The sequence below is a fragment of the Hypanus sabinus genome, chromosome 3 (assembly GCF_030144855.1).
Source record: "Hypanus sabinus isolate sHypSab1 chromosome 3, sHypSab1.hap1, whole genome shotgun sequence".
NCBI classification, from domain to species: Eukaryota; Metazoa; Chordata; class Chondrichthyes; order Myliobatiformes; family Dasyatidae; genus Hypanus; species Hypanus sabinus.
The window spans coordinates 115,054,041-115,067,826 of NC_082708.1; positions in this window are offsets into that span (position 1 = coordinate 115,054,041).

Consider the following 13,786-nt stretch of genomic DNA (forward strand, 5'->3'; position numbering starts at 1 on the left):
CTTTTCCATAGATGCTGTCTGACCTGTTGAGTTCCTCTAGCATTTTGTGTGGATTTACTGCATCTGTAGACTTCCTCATGTTTATGAGGAGTTACCAACAGCCTGGTGAAAGAGATGGGGTTTCAAAAGCATCTGAAAATAATAACGAAAGGTGGAAATATTTAGGTAGAAAATTCGAGGTCTAGGGAGCTATGGGTAAAAAATTCAGTGATGGAGAACAAGGTGAGGGAACAAAATTGACCTGATGGGCTAAGACTGTCTTGAGAGCTCCAAAACAACATCAGCTGGTACATGTGTACTTTCTTGTGGAGTAATGTGTAAGGGCATCAGCGTGTGCACAGCTAATTCTTTCTGTACCCCACCCCTCCCACCCGCCCCCATCCCAAGGTATGAGGTGCAGCCTGCATCCTATGGTCCGACGATCAATGCAGTCACCTTGGGCTCAGCATTCTAGCTTATTCTTAAGCAGATCACCCATATGGTAGCAGGAAGGCCACTCCCCCACTGCCAGCCCTGCTGTTTCAAGGTTCACTTGCATGTTAATTGATGGCTCATTCAGAAACTCCTAACACAAAAAAAATTCTGTATAGTTATGACACTTACATCGCACAGATAGGACACTTGAAACAAAGTGAGAACTTTAGGTCACAATTGAAGCAAAAACCTCATCTACTAGTTATATTACTTTTTATAGTGCATTAACACAACCCTTATACCTCATGTGCTGAACTGATTCTGCTACAATTTGCAATTATAATGTTAATATTTCAAGGGCACAGAGGTTATCGCAATGCTATTAGAGCACCAGTAATCCGGGTTCAATTCATATAAGGAGTTTGCGCTTTCCCCCTGCGTCTGCGTAGGTTTCCTCTGGGTCCTCCATTTCCTCTCATGTCCAAATGATGTACGGGTTAATAGGTTAGTTGGTCACATGGAAGTAATTGAGCAGTGTGGGCTCATTAGGCCAGAGAGGCTTGTTACCATGCCATGTCTCAAAATGAAAATAAAATTCAGCTTACTGATGTGATGGAACAAGAGGACATGTCATTTGATGAGCAAAGCAAATAAATCCTCTTCTTTGTGTCTGGTATGCAAAGTCAACTTCAAAAAGAATTTAGTCTTTCACAACTCTATCATGTTTCATAATTCTATTATGCTTCTGTTAGGAATTCTGCTGGGTTCTGTGATTGCTTCCTGTCTTCACTTGAAAAATTTGATTATATTCTTGAAAGCAATGCTCAGAATTTAGTAATGTTAAATTTACTTTCTTGCAGATCCCCATGCCAAGAATGATTAATTGGGACTCATGTTGTTTTCACAGAAGCTACATGACCGTCTGCTAATTTGCAGTGTGCCTGTCCAGTGACACATCAGATTACGGTTCACGTCGAAATTATCAAAGCTGGGAAGACTGGGTCCAAATTGCACTGTTGTTTGCAAAGGTTAACAGAACCTAAGAGAAAACCATAAGATTATTAGTAATGGAAGCAAACATCATGGTAACGCAGTGGTTAGCACAACGCTATTACAGCTCAGGGTGTTGCAGTTCAGAGTACAATTCTGATGTCGTCTGTAAGGAGTCTGTACATCTTTCCCATGGAATGCATGGACTTTTTTCCGGGACCTCCGGTTTACTCCCGAAGTCTAGAGATATACCCGTTTGGTAGGTTAACTGGTCATTGTAAATTGTCCCATGATTAGGCTGAGGTTAAATAGTGGTTGATTGGTGAAGCGGCTCAAATGGTGGGATGGGTGTTCTCCACGCTGTGTCTCTAAATAAAAGAAAAACAAGAAATGAATTGATTGAAATTATGTAAGATCCTGAGGGTTCTTAACAGAATGGATGTGGGGAGAATAATAGAGGGAATCTAGAGTGATGTTTGAAAATAATGATTAGCCCATTTGAGACGGGTCTGCACACTTTTTCCTCAGACAGTTGTTGCCTTCGGAATGCTCTTGCTGAAAATAAAATGGAAACAGAGTCTTTGAATACCTCAAGGGGAGAAGGGAATGAATAATTGACAAGCAGGTGGCTGGGATTGGGGGTTACAGGTTACCATGGAATGTGGAACTGACATTCCAATCAGACCAGCCATGTTCTTACCAAATGGTAGAGCTGGCTTGAAGGCCCAAGTGGCCTACTCCTACTTTGAGTTTGCATGCTCAAATGTTCATTAATAGAAAGTAAAAAAACTAAATGACTGATGGAAGAAAGAATAGAAGAAAATAGATTTTTAAAATCTATACTAAAGAATAACAGAGTAGATAGGATCATGACCCTGACAACTACTGTGAAGAAAGTCCTTGTTTGAGAGAAAAGAAGACACAACACAAGCTCTGATTTGGAGTGTTGTATTGTCAGGACAGATGCTATTGAGTTATAGAAGATGGGAGAATGGAGTAGAATCTTAATGCAACGTGAGTTAGGATTCAACATAGTCAATGCACTTTTGTTTAATTTTGTTCACTAGCCAAATCTAGAAGTATTTATAATAAAAAATAAAGGAAGAATGAGGGAGAAACTATCTGAAGTTGAGGAAAAGGTGGAAATCAACAATCAATGACATTTTCCAGACTTCAGTGAGATTAAGAAATGGCATCTATGCCATCCTCACTCTATTATAAGAAAGAAGCGCATCCAGGTGTTTGAACGACTGCTGATCAGAGATCAGGAGTGAGAGAAAGAGTGATTCACTCAGGTCAATCAACATACATTAAAAAGCATTGAGAGTTTCAGCATTTGAACAGCAGCCAATCAGAGATCGGGATTCATTAACAAGTGTAAATTAAAGTAAGGCAGTGGCAAGTGGAGTGGCCTTTGTTAGAATGGTCATTGTTGGAGTGGACAGTGCTAGGGTGGGTATTTTGAAGCTTTAGATATTCGAGGCTTCAGCATAGAGAGGCTTGAATGAGAGTACGTGAAAAACTCTAGTAAATTTTTGTCAGTTTATTTACTGTTCCCTTCTTTATAAAAGTTAGAGCAGTAGGGATGTCAGGTAGGGAATTGGAATGCTCCCCTTGCAGGATCTGGGAAGGCAGGAAGATCTCCAATGTCCCTGACAATATCACCTGCAAGAAGTGCATCCAGCTGCAGCTTCTGACACACCATGTTGAGGAGATGGAGCAGGAACTGGAGGAACTCCAGATCATTCGGGAATCTGAGGGGGTGAAAGGACATATAGAGAGGTAGTTACACCCGGGGTGCTGGGCACTGGAAACAGTCAGAAAGGGGAAAAGGAGTTAAACAGCTAGTGCAAGGTACTCCCGATGCCATCCCACTGAACAACAAATATACCACTTTCAATACCATTGGGGGCAGATGACCGAGCAGAGGAAAGTCACAGCAGTCAGGTCTCTGGCACTGAGTCTGCCTGTGTGGCTCAGAAGTGAAGCGGGGAGAAGAGGCAAACAGTGGTGGAGGGGGATTCATCAGTTAGGGGAACAAAAAGGAGGTTCTATGGACAAGAATGAGATTCCCAGATGGTATGTTGCTTCCCAGGTGCCAGGGAAATTATGAGGGATATAGATCAGGTAAATGCATGCAGGCTTTTTCCACTAAATTTGGGTGAGCTGACAGGTAGAGGACATGGATTAAAAGCGAAAGGTGAAATGCTTAAAGGACTCATGAGGGGAAACTTCTTCACATGAGGTTGATGAGAGCGTGGAATGAGCTGTTAGTGCAAGTGGTGGTACAATTTTGGTTTCAACATTCAAGAAGATTGGATAGGTACATGGATGGTAAGGGTATGGAGGTCTATGGTCTGGTTACAGGTTGATGAGACTAGTCAGTTGAAATGATTCAGCATGGACTCGATGGGCTGAAGAGTCTGTTTCTGTGCTGCACTCTTCTATGAGTCTATGACTCTAAAAGAAAGAAGGACCACAAATCAAATAACGAGTTAGGTAAAGTTTTTGGCACATTGACCTTCAAGGATCAATGTATTAAGTATAGGAGTTGGATGTTATGTTGAAGTTGGGATGTACAAATTCTCAACATTAGCATTTATTTGGCAGTGAATGTGAACATTGGTTTTCCAGTCAAAGGAAGGGGGTAATGTCTGGAGTCAAGATGAGCTTCTATTAAATGACAAAGTGGAAGGCCCAAAGACAGTGGTCCTCAGTGTGGGAGGATAGGGAAATGGTTGAGTATGAGCTGGTACTATTACTCAAATGGTAACTGCTACTGTCTGAAAATCCATCTTTTTGACCCACCCGAAATGTAAACAATCACTATTATTCTGTTCATTTGCTTTGTTTTTAGGAGATTTCAAGAATGTCATATTTGAAATATAATATATTTTCTAATATACTGTCTGTCCTGCCTTCTCTCTGATCCCCATCATTAGCTCTAATCTTTACTCTGGGAGATTTCAGAATTCACCTCTCAGTGGATTTAAATTTGTCAAGTTCTTGAATATGTTGCTTCAGCTTTGTTCAGTCCAGAACAACAGTCAGCTGCTGTGATCTCAAATCCGGTAGCAAATGGTCTATCTGAAAAAGGACAATCAAATTTGCAAAAAAGGAACAGGACGTTCAATGAGGTAGGCAAAGGCATTGAGATACATTTTAATGGATTTACTATTTGGAGCTATGGGGAACCAAACAGAAATACTAATACCCTGGAAATGGAGAAACAAATTAAAGGTGAAATCAGCAAAGTGTTGTTGGAGCTTTGCAGTCAGAACCTTTTGCAAATATGATCTTAGTGGATGGAAAACTTCAAAACTAACCAGATCAGGAAAGGTTAGCACACTTGTGTATTAATCTGAATTACAGTATTCCTGAATTATTTCTTAAGCCTACTACAAGTCATTGGACATGAGCAAACACCCTTCATTCTCTATTAGGTACTTGCTTTTACCCTCATCTGTCCAGCCAGAGTCAACACCCAGCTTAATGTTTTGGGACATTAGACTTTTCCCTCATCATTACTCACACCAAATGTACTCCATCAGCTGGTGAAAATACCATTGCAATCAATTATAACCATACTTTTTCCCTCATTGCAGGGGATGGGAAACCGGAATGACAGCTTAAGAGTGAGAGAGAATGAATCAACATCATCTTCCACATGAAACATTCTCCCACATGCTTCTGCAAAGAAGGTAGCACTGGAAATCAGTGGGACTCTCAAGTACCAAAATACTCAGTGTAATTAATCGTTTGGCTCTCTACATTATTGACTAACCTTCAGCTGCAAGTCAAACTTCTCATTGATAAGTTTTTGTATTGCCCCTGCTTTTAATTTCAAAGGTTCAAAGGTTCATTTATTATCAAAGTATACAACTCTGAAAATTTTCAATGCTCTGGGTAAACATGAAATCAAGAAAGAAAATAAAGGCAGCGCGATCCTCAAACACCAAATCCCAGCTCCCTGCAAAAAAAAAGAACAAAATACAGTACAGACACATCAACCCAAATCCCTCCGCCTGCACAAAAAAACAAGCAAATTGGATTAGGCACATCAACCCCCAAATCCCTCTGCTCGCACAAAAAAAATGAACAAAATGGTTCAGGCACATCAACCCCTAAGTACCTCTTCCTACACAAACAAACAAAAGGTTTAGGCATGTCAACCCCTAAATCCCACTCCCCACACACAAAAAAGAAAAACTCAAGTGATTGAAAAAAACATAATATACAAAACTATAAGAGTGCAAAAACAGAGTCTTTAGTCCAAAGTGCTGATTTAAAACAGAAAAATTTGGGGAACATTCTCTGGGCCCAGTGGCAGATCTTTCCCTCTCTCATACAGAGCAATCAAAAAGCCAGGTAGCTGGCACTCAGCCCTTTGCACTTGCTTCGATGCTTCAGTCTCCCTTGTCAGTCTAAATTGGTGTATTGGAGCCAAACATCAGCTTGCGCCTGTCCTGCAGCCTGCCCACCATAAGGTTCCTGCACACTGCCGCTATCACCCAGAATCCTCTCGGAGATCCCAGAGTGCTGGAACACCCAAACAATCTCCAAGCTTCCACATTCGCCTTGATGTTTCAATCTCCCTTAGCACTTTGGTTGGTGAACAATGGAAGCTATAATCAGTAAAATGGAGTCAAACATTGGCTTGCACCCATCCTGCAGCCTACACGCCATGAGCTTTGCACACGCTATCTCTGCCTCCCAGTATCCTCTCGGAGACTGCAGAGTGCTGAAGCACCCAAACAATCTCCAAACAGCAAAACACAGACTCCAGCAGTTCCAGAATCACATTCAAGATGAGAAACCAACATAGAAGTGAAAAACATGGTTCCATGATCTACTAAGAAGATGTCGACTAAAGGAATAATTACGCAGGTGCCATCTTGACTGGAATCTTCAACGGCGCCTTACCCACATTCAGCATAAGTATGTCTGATTTGGCTGTCAGACCTCCTCAAAGGAGGTGAAGCCTTCCGGTTGTGCTCGATCCTAGCACATGCAGGCAGCGATTCAGCTCAGTGTTCAGTGGCTGACTCTTCACCTAGCGACTCAAACTTCACGTGTGATCAAGAACAGATGGCAGAGGCAGAGGGAGTCACGAGCAGCCAGTGCTGGCTGCAGCTGTCACTAAGCTGGGCACAGGTGCTGTACCCCAGGTGTTCAATGTGAAAGGGAACATCAATTGGTCTGACAGCCCTTTGCTGTACTGTAGCAGTTCGTCCTCTCTGTCAACATTAATGCTCAATGGAACTGAATTTATATGTTGCTCGATGATATCTAAGAGAGAATTAATTTCTCTGATGAAATTGCAGATGGTGTGGAGGGCAACTGTGCAAACTTGAGTTGACTGCTGTTACATAAGTTGTCAGCTCCATAAGAGGTCAAATTCAGCACTTAAGTGAGGTCTGCAAGCATTCACCACAACTATAAAGACCCTGAGTGCCATTATGTCCATTACATAAATCACTAAGGCTTTTTGCTACAGAATCACACCAATCCTGCACTGAAATAGAATTCTGTACTGTGTTAGCTGTGAGCAGTGGCTGGCTCGTGAATGAGCTGATGGCCATTGGGGTTATTGTCCTTCAGAAAGAGCTGACAACTCAGAGTATGCTCACCCCTCAGCCCTGGTTATATTCATTCACTGGCATCAAACAGTGCAGGAAGAATGCTTCAAGAAGCCTTATGCACTTTTAAGTTGCTTCTTGTAGGTTTTTAAAAGCTCCCCAATCCTCTAACCTTCCATTATCTTTTGTCCTATTACTGTATATGCCCTCTCCTTGGCTTTCACATTAGCTTTTACTTCTCTTGTCACCCACGGATCTGTCATCCTGTTGTTAGAACACTTCTTCTTTGGGATGTATCTATCCTGCACCTTCCAAATTGCTCTTGAAAAGTGGAGTGACATTTGCAATTTTCTTGTTCTGCAGAACCATGCCAGAATCCATTGATTCTTGAAAGATTTTTACTAATGCTTTTACAATCTGTTGAACTACCTCTTTCAGAGCCTTGGGCTGTAAATCGTCTGGCCCAGGTGACTTATTTACCCTCAGACCATTCAGTTTTTCAAGCATCTTTTCCCCAGTAATAGCAACTTCTGCTCCCTTACACTTTTGAACTTCTGGCATTATGCTCATGTCTTTCACAGTAAAGTTTCTTATAAGGTACTTATTCAGTTTGACTGCCATTTCCTTGTCCCCCATTACTACCTCTCCAGCATCATTTTTCCAGCCGTCCAATATCTAATCTCTCCTCTCTTTTACCCTTTATATATCAGAAAATGATTTTTGGTATCCTCTTTGATATCATTGGCTATCTTATGTTCATAAGTTATCTTTTCCCCCTTGTGGCTTTTTGAGTTGCTTCTTGTAGGTTTTTAAAAGCTTCCCAATCCTCTATCTTCCCATTATTTTTTTGTTCTATGACTGTATATGCCCTCTCCTTGGTTTTTACTTCTCTTGCCACCCATGGATGTGTCATCCTGTCGTTAGAGTACTTCCTCTTTGGAATGTATCTATTCTGTGCCTTCTGAATTGCTCCCAGAAACTGCAGTCATTGCTGCTCTGCTGTCATTACTGCTAGTACCCTCTTCCTAAAAGCTCTTGTCCTAATGCCACGATATGATGGTAGGGGGCAAAGAGATTGTTGGAAGCATGAGAGGGATCAGTGACAATGCTAAGGGCCCTGCGTATGCAGTGCTCCTGATAAATATCTCTAATGAGCAGAAGAGGGACCCCAGTGGTCTTCTCAGCAGTCCTCATGGTCCTTCACAGTCAGAATTAGTCAATTATGGTCAATTGCTTTGCAGTTCCTGTACCAGATGTTGATGCAGCTGGTTGATGGTGCTCCTGCAAAAATTGGTTTAAATGGGGGCTGCTCACTCATCTCAAGCTCAGCAGGAAGTGGGGACACTGCTGTGCTTTCTTAACCAAAGAGGTGGTGTTGAGGGACCAGGTGAGATCATCTATTATGTGTACTCCTAGAAACTTGGTGCTTCTAACACCCCCCCCCCCCCCCCCCATGGAGGAGCTGTTTATGTGCAGAGAGAAGTACATCATTATCATTGTTGATGAGGACACTCACAGCTGTGTCATCAGAGAACTTGATGATTCAGGTCCTGCGTCAGCAGCTGATCATGCAGCCCTGGGGAGGGCTAGCCTCAGCATGATAGACTTAGAGATACTTCCATAAGACCATAAGTTATAGGAGCAGAATTAGGCCATTTGGCCCATGGAAACTGGTCCGCCTTTTCATCATGGCTGATCTAATTTTCCTCTCAGTCCAATCTAATGACTACTCCCTGTATTCCTTCATGCCATGACCAGTCAAGAATCTATGACCCTCTTGCTTAAGTATACATAAAGACATGGTCTCCACTGCTGTTTCTGGCAAAGAATTCCACAGATCCACCACTGCCTGGTGAAAGAAATTCCTCCTCATCTCGGTACTAAAAGAATGCTCCTCTATTCTGAGGCTGTGTCCTCTGGTCTTAGACTCTCCCACCATATGAAACATCCTCTCCACATTCACTCTATCAAGACCTTTCACCATTTGCCAGGTTTCAATTAGGTCACTCTTCATTATTCTGAATTCTAGTGAATACAGGCTTAGAACTATCAAAAGCTCTTCATGTGACAAGCCATTCAATCCTGGAATCACTTTCATGAGCCTCCTTTGAACCCTTTCCAGGTTCAGCACATCCTTTCTAAGACAAGGGGTCTAATACTGCTCACAATACTCCAAATGAGGCCTCACCAGTGTTTTATAAAGTCTTATTCTTACATCCTTGCTTTTATATTCTAGTCCTCTTGAAATGAATGCTAACTTCGCATTTATCTTCCTCACCACAGACTCAACCTGCAAATTAACCTTTAGAGAATCCTGCACAAGGACTCCCAAGTCCCTTTGTGCATCAGTTTTTTTTTGTGCTTTTTCTCCATTTAGAAAATATTCTCTACCTTTATTCCTTCTACAAAAGTGCATAATCATACACTTTCCAAAACTGTGTTTCATCTGCCTCTTATTTGCCCATATTCCTCATCTGATTAAGTCCTTCTGTAGTCTCTCTACTTTCTCAAAATTACCTCCCACTCTGACTATCTTCATATCATCTGCAAGCTTTGCAACACAGCCATCAATTCCATTACCCAAATCATTGACATAAAACGAAAAAACAATTGGTCCCAATGCAGACCCTTGTGGACACCACTGGTCATCAGCAGCCAACCAGAAAAGGTTCCAAGCACAAACAAGAGAAAATTTGAGCAACACACACAAAATGCTGGAAGAACTCAGCAGGCCAGGCAGCTTCTATGAAAAAAAGTACAGTTGATGTTTCAGGCCGAAATCCTTCGGCAGGACACCCTTCAGCCAATCTCTTCAGCCATCTCTTTCAGGAGCCTGGGGTGTAGACCATCTGGACCAGGTGACTAACCTACCTTCAGACTTCTCAGTTTCCCAAGAACCTTATCTCTAGAGATGGTAACTTCACACACTTCATGATCCCTGACAACTGGAATTTTCACCACATTGCTGGTGTCTTCTACTGTGAAGACTGATGCAAAATACTTATTCAGGTCATTTTTCATTTCCGTGTCCCCTAATACTACCTTTCCAGCACTGTTTTCCAGCAGTCTGATGTCCACTCTCACTTCTCTTTTATACTTTATGTATCTGAGGGAACTTCTGGTATCCTCTTTAATATTATTAACCCGCTTACGCTAGTATTCCATTTTTACCTTCTTAATGACCTTTTTAGTTGCCTTGTCAATTTTTTCCAATCCTTTAATTTCCCACTAATTTTTGTTCTAATGAATGCCCTTTCTTTGGCTTTTATGTTGGTTTTGACCTCTTGTTATCCTGTGTGTCAACTTTCCTTTAGAGTACTTCTGGGATGTATATATCCTGTGCCTTCCTAATTGCTGCCAGAAATCCCAGCCATTGCTGCTCTGCCATCATCTCAGCCAGTGTTCTTTTCCAATCAATTCTGTCCAACTCCTCTCTCATGCCTCTGTAATTCCCTTTATCCACTGTCATACTGATACATCTGACTTTGCTTCTCCTTCTCAAATTTCAGGTGAATTCGATCATATTATGAGCAAACATGAGGAAATCTGCAGATGCTGGAAATTCAAACAACAACACACACAAAATGCTGGTGGAACACAGCAGGCCAGGCAGCATCCATAGGGAGAAGCGCTGTCGACGTTTCAGGCCGAGACCCTTCGTCAGGACTAACCGAAAGGAAACATAGTAAGAGATTTGAAAGTAGTGGGGGGGAGGGGGAAATACAAAAAGATAGGAGAAGACCGGAGGGGGTGGAATGAAGCTAAGAGCTGGAAAGGTGATTGGCGAAAGTGATACAGAGCTGGAGAAGGGAAAGGATCATGGGACGGGAGGCCTCAGGAGAAAGAAAGGTGGGGGAGCACCAGAGGGAGATGGAGAACAGACAAACAACTAAATATGTCAGGGATGGGGTAAGAAGGGGAGGAGGGGCATTAACGGAAGTTAGAGAAATCAATGTTCATGCCATCAGGTTGGAAGCTACTCAGCCGGTATATAAGATGTTGTTCCTCCAACCTGAGTTTGGATTCATTTTGACAATAGAGGAGGCCATGGATAGACATATCAGAATGCGAATGGGACGTAGAATTAAAATGTGTGGCCACTGGGAGATCCTGCTTTTTCTGGTGGACCGAGCGTAGGTATTCAGCGAAATGGTCTCCCAGTCTGCGTCGGGTCTCACCAATATATAAAAGGCCACACCGGGAGCACCGGACGCAGTATACCACACCAGCCGACTCAGAGATGAAGTGTCACCTCACCTGGAAGGACTGTCTGGGACCCTGAATGGTGGTGAGGGAGGAAGTGCAAGGGCAGATGTAGCACTTGTTCTGTTTACAAGGATAAGTGTCAGGAGGGAGATTGGTGGGAAGGGATGGGGGGGGGGGGGGAACGAGTGGACAAGGGAGTTGCATAGGGAGCGAACCCTGCGAAAAGCAGAAAGGGGGGAGAGGGAAAGATGTGCTTGGTGGTAAGATCCTGTTGGAGGTGGCGGGCGTTACGGAGAATTATACATTGGACCTGGAAGCTGGTGGGGTGGTAGGTAATGACAAGGGGAACCCTAACCCAAGTGGGGTGGCGGGTGGATGGGGTGAGGACAGATGTGCGGGAAATGGGAGAGATGTGTTTGAGAGCAGAGTTGATGGTGGACGAAGGGAAGCCCCTTTGTTTAAAAAAGAAAGACATCTCCTTCGTCCTGGAATGAAAAGCCTCATCCGAGAGCAGATGCAGCGGAGACGGATGAATTGTGAGAAGGGGATAGCCTTTTTGCAAGAGACAGGGTGGGAAGAGGAATAGTCCAGACAGCTGTGAGAGTCTGTAGGCTTATAGTAGATATCAGTAGATAGGCCGTCTCCAGAGATGGAGACAGAAAGATCAAGAAAGGGGAGGGAGGTGTAGGAAATGGAACAGGTAAATTTGAGGGCAGTTAATTTTTGTTGGCTTTGTGGAACAGACCATGTTCCAAGTCTATACCGGTATCCATCCCCCTCTTTTCCTTCGCTACATCGATGACTGCATTGGCGCTGCCTCTTGCACCCATGCTGAGCTCGTCGACTTCATTAACTTTGCCTCCAACTTTCACCCTGCCCTCAATTTTACCTGGTCCATTTCTGACACCTCCCTCCCCTTTCTTGATCTTTCTGTCTCCATCTCTGGAGATGGCCTATCTACTGATATCTACTATAAGCCTACAGACTCTCACAGCTACCTGGACTATTCCTCTTCCTACCCTGTCTCTTGCAAAAAGGCTATCCCCATCTCACAATTCCTCCGTCTCCACCGCATCTGCTCTCAGGATGAGGCTTTTTATTCCAGGATGAAGGAAATGTCTTCCTTTTTTAAACAAAGGGGCTTCCCTTTGTCCACCATCAGCTCTGCTCTCGAACGCATCTCTCCCATTTCCCGCACATCTGTCCTCACCCCATCCACCCTCACCCCATCCACCCACCACCCCACTCAGGATAGGGTTCCCCTAGTCCTTACCTATCACCCCACCAGCCTCCAGGTCCAACGTATAATTCTCCATAACTACCACCACCTCCAACGGGATCTCACTACCAAGCACATTTTTCCCTCCCCCCCCCCCTCTTTCTACTTTTCACAGGGATCGCTCCCTACACGACTCTCTTGTCCACTCATCCCCCCCATCCCTTCCCACCGATCTCCCTCCTGGCCCTTATCCTTGTAAACAGAACAAGTGCTACACCTGCCCTTACACTTCCTCCCTCACCACCATTCAGGGCCCCAGACAGTCCTTGCAGGTGAGGCGACACTTCACCTGTGAGTTGGCTGGTGTGGTATACTGCGTCTGGTGCTCCCGGTGTGGCCTTTTATATGTTGGTGACGCAGACTGGGAGACCGTTTCGCTGAACACCTACGCTCGGTCCGCCAGAAAAAGCAGGATCTCCCAATGGCCACACATTTTAATTCCACATCCCATTCCCATTCTGATATGTGTATCCATGGCCTCCTCTATTGTCAAAATGAATCCAAACTCAGGTTGGAGGAACAACACCTTATATACCGGCAGGGTAGCCTCCAACCTGATGGCATGAACATTGACTTCTCTAACTTCCGTTAATGCCCCTCCTTCCTTTCTTACCTCATCCCTGACATATTTACTTGTTTGCCTGTTCTCCATCTCCCTCTCGTGCTCCCCCCCCACCTTTCTTTCTCCCTAGGCCTCCCATCCCACGATCCTTTCCCTTCTCTAGCTCTGTATCACTTCCGCCAATCACCTTTCCAGCTCTTAGCTTCATCCCACCCCCTCCAGTCTTCTATCATTTCACATTTCCCCCTCCCCCCCACTACTTTCAAATCTTTTACTATCTTTCCTTTCAGTTAGTCCTGACAAAGGGCCTCGGCCTGAAACATCAACAGCGCTTCTCCCTATAGATGCTGCCTGGCCTGCTGTGTTCCACCAGCATTTTGTGTGTGTTGTTGTTCGATCATATTATGATCACTTTCCCCTGAGGGTTCTTTTACCTTAAGCTCTCTAATCAATTCCAGTTCATCGTACAACTGCCAATCCAGAACTGCTGATCTCCTGGTGGGTTCAACCATGCACTGCCCTAAAAAGCCATCTCGAAGGCATTCTAGAAATTCCCTCTCTAGGTCAACACAGAATGACCATGGCCTTTCTGGCAAGAAGTCCAGGATCAGATACAGAGAGAGGTGTTGAGAACCATCGAGGACAGTGTACCCATCAGCTTCTGAGGAAAGAGCATATTAAATACTGAGATGAAGCCCATATACAGCATCTTGGCATATAAGACACCATTTTCCAGGTGGGACAGAACAGAGTAGA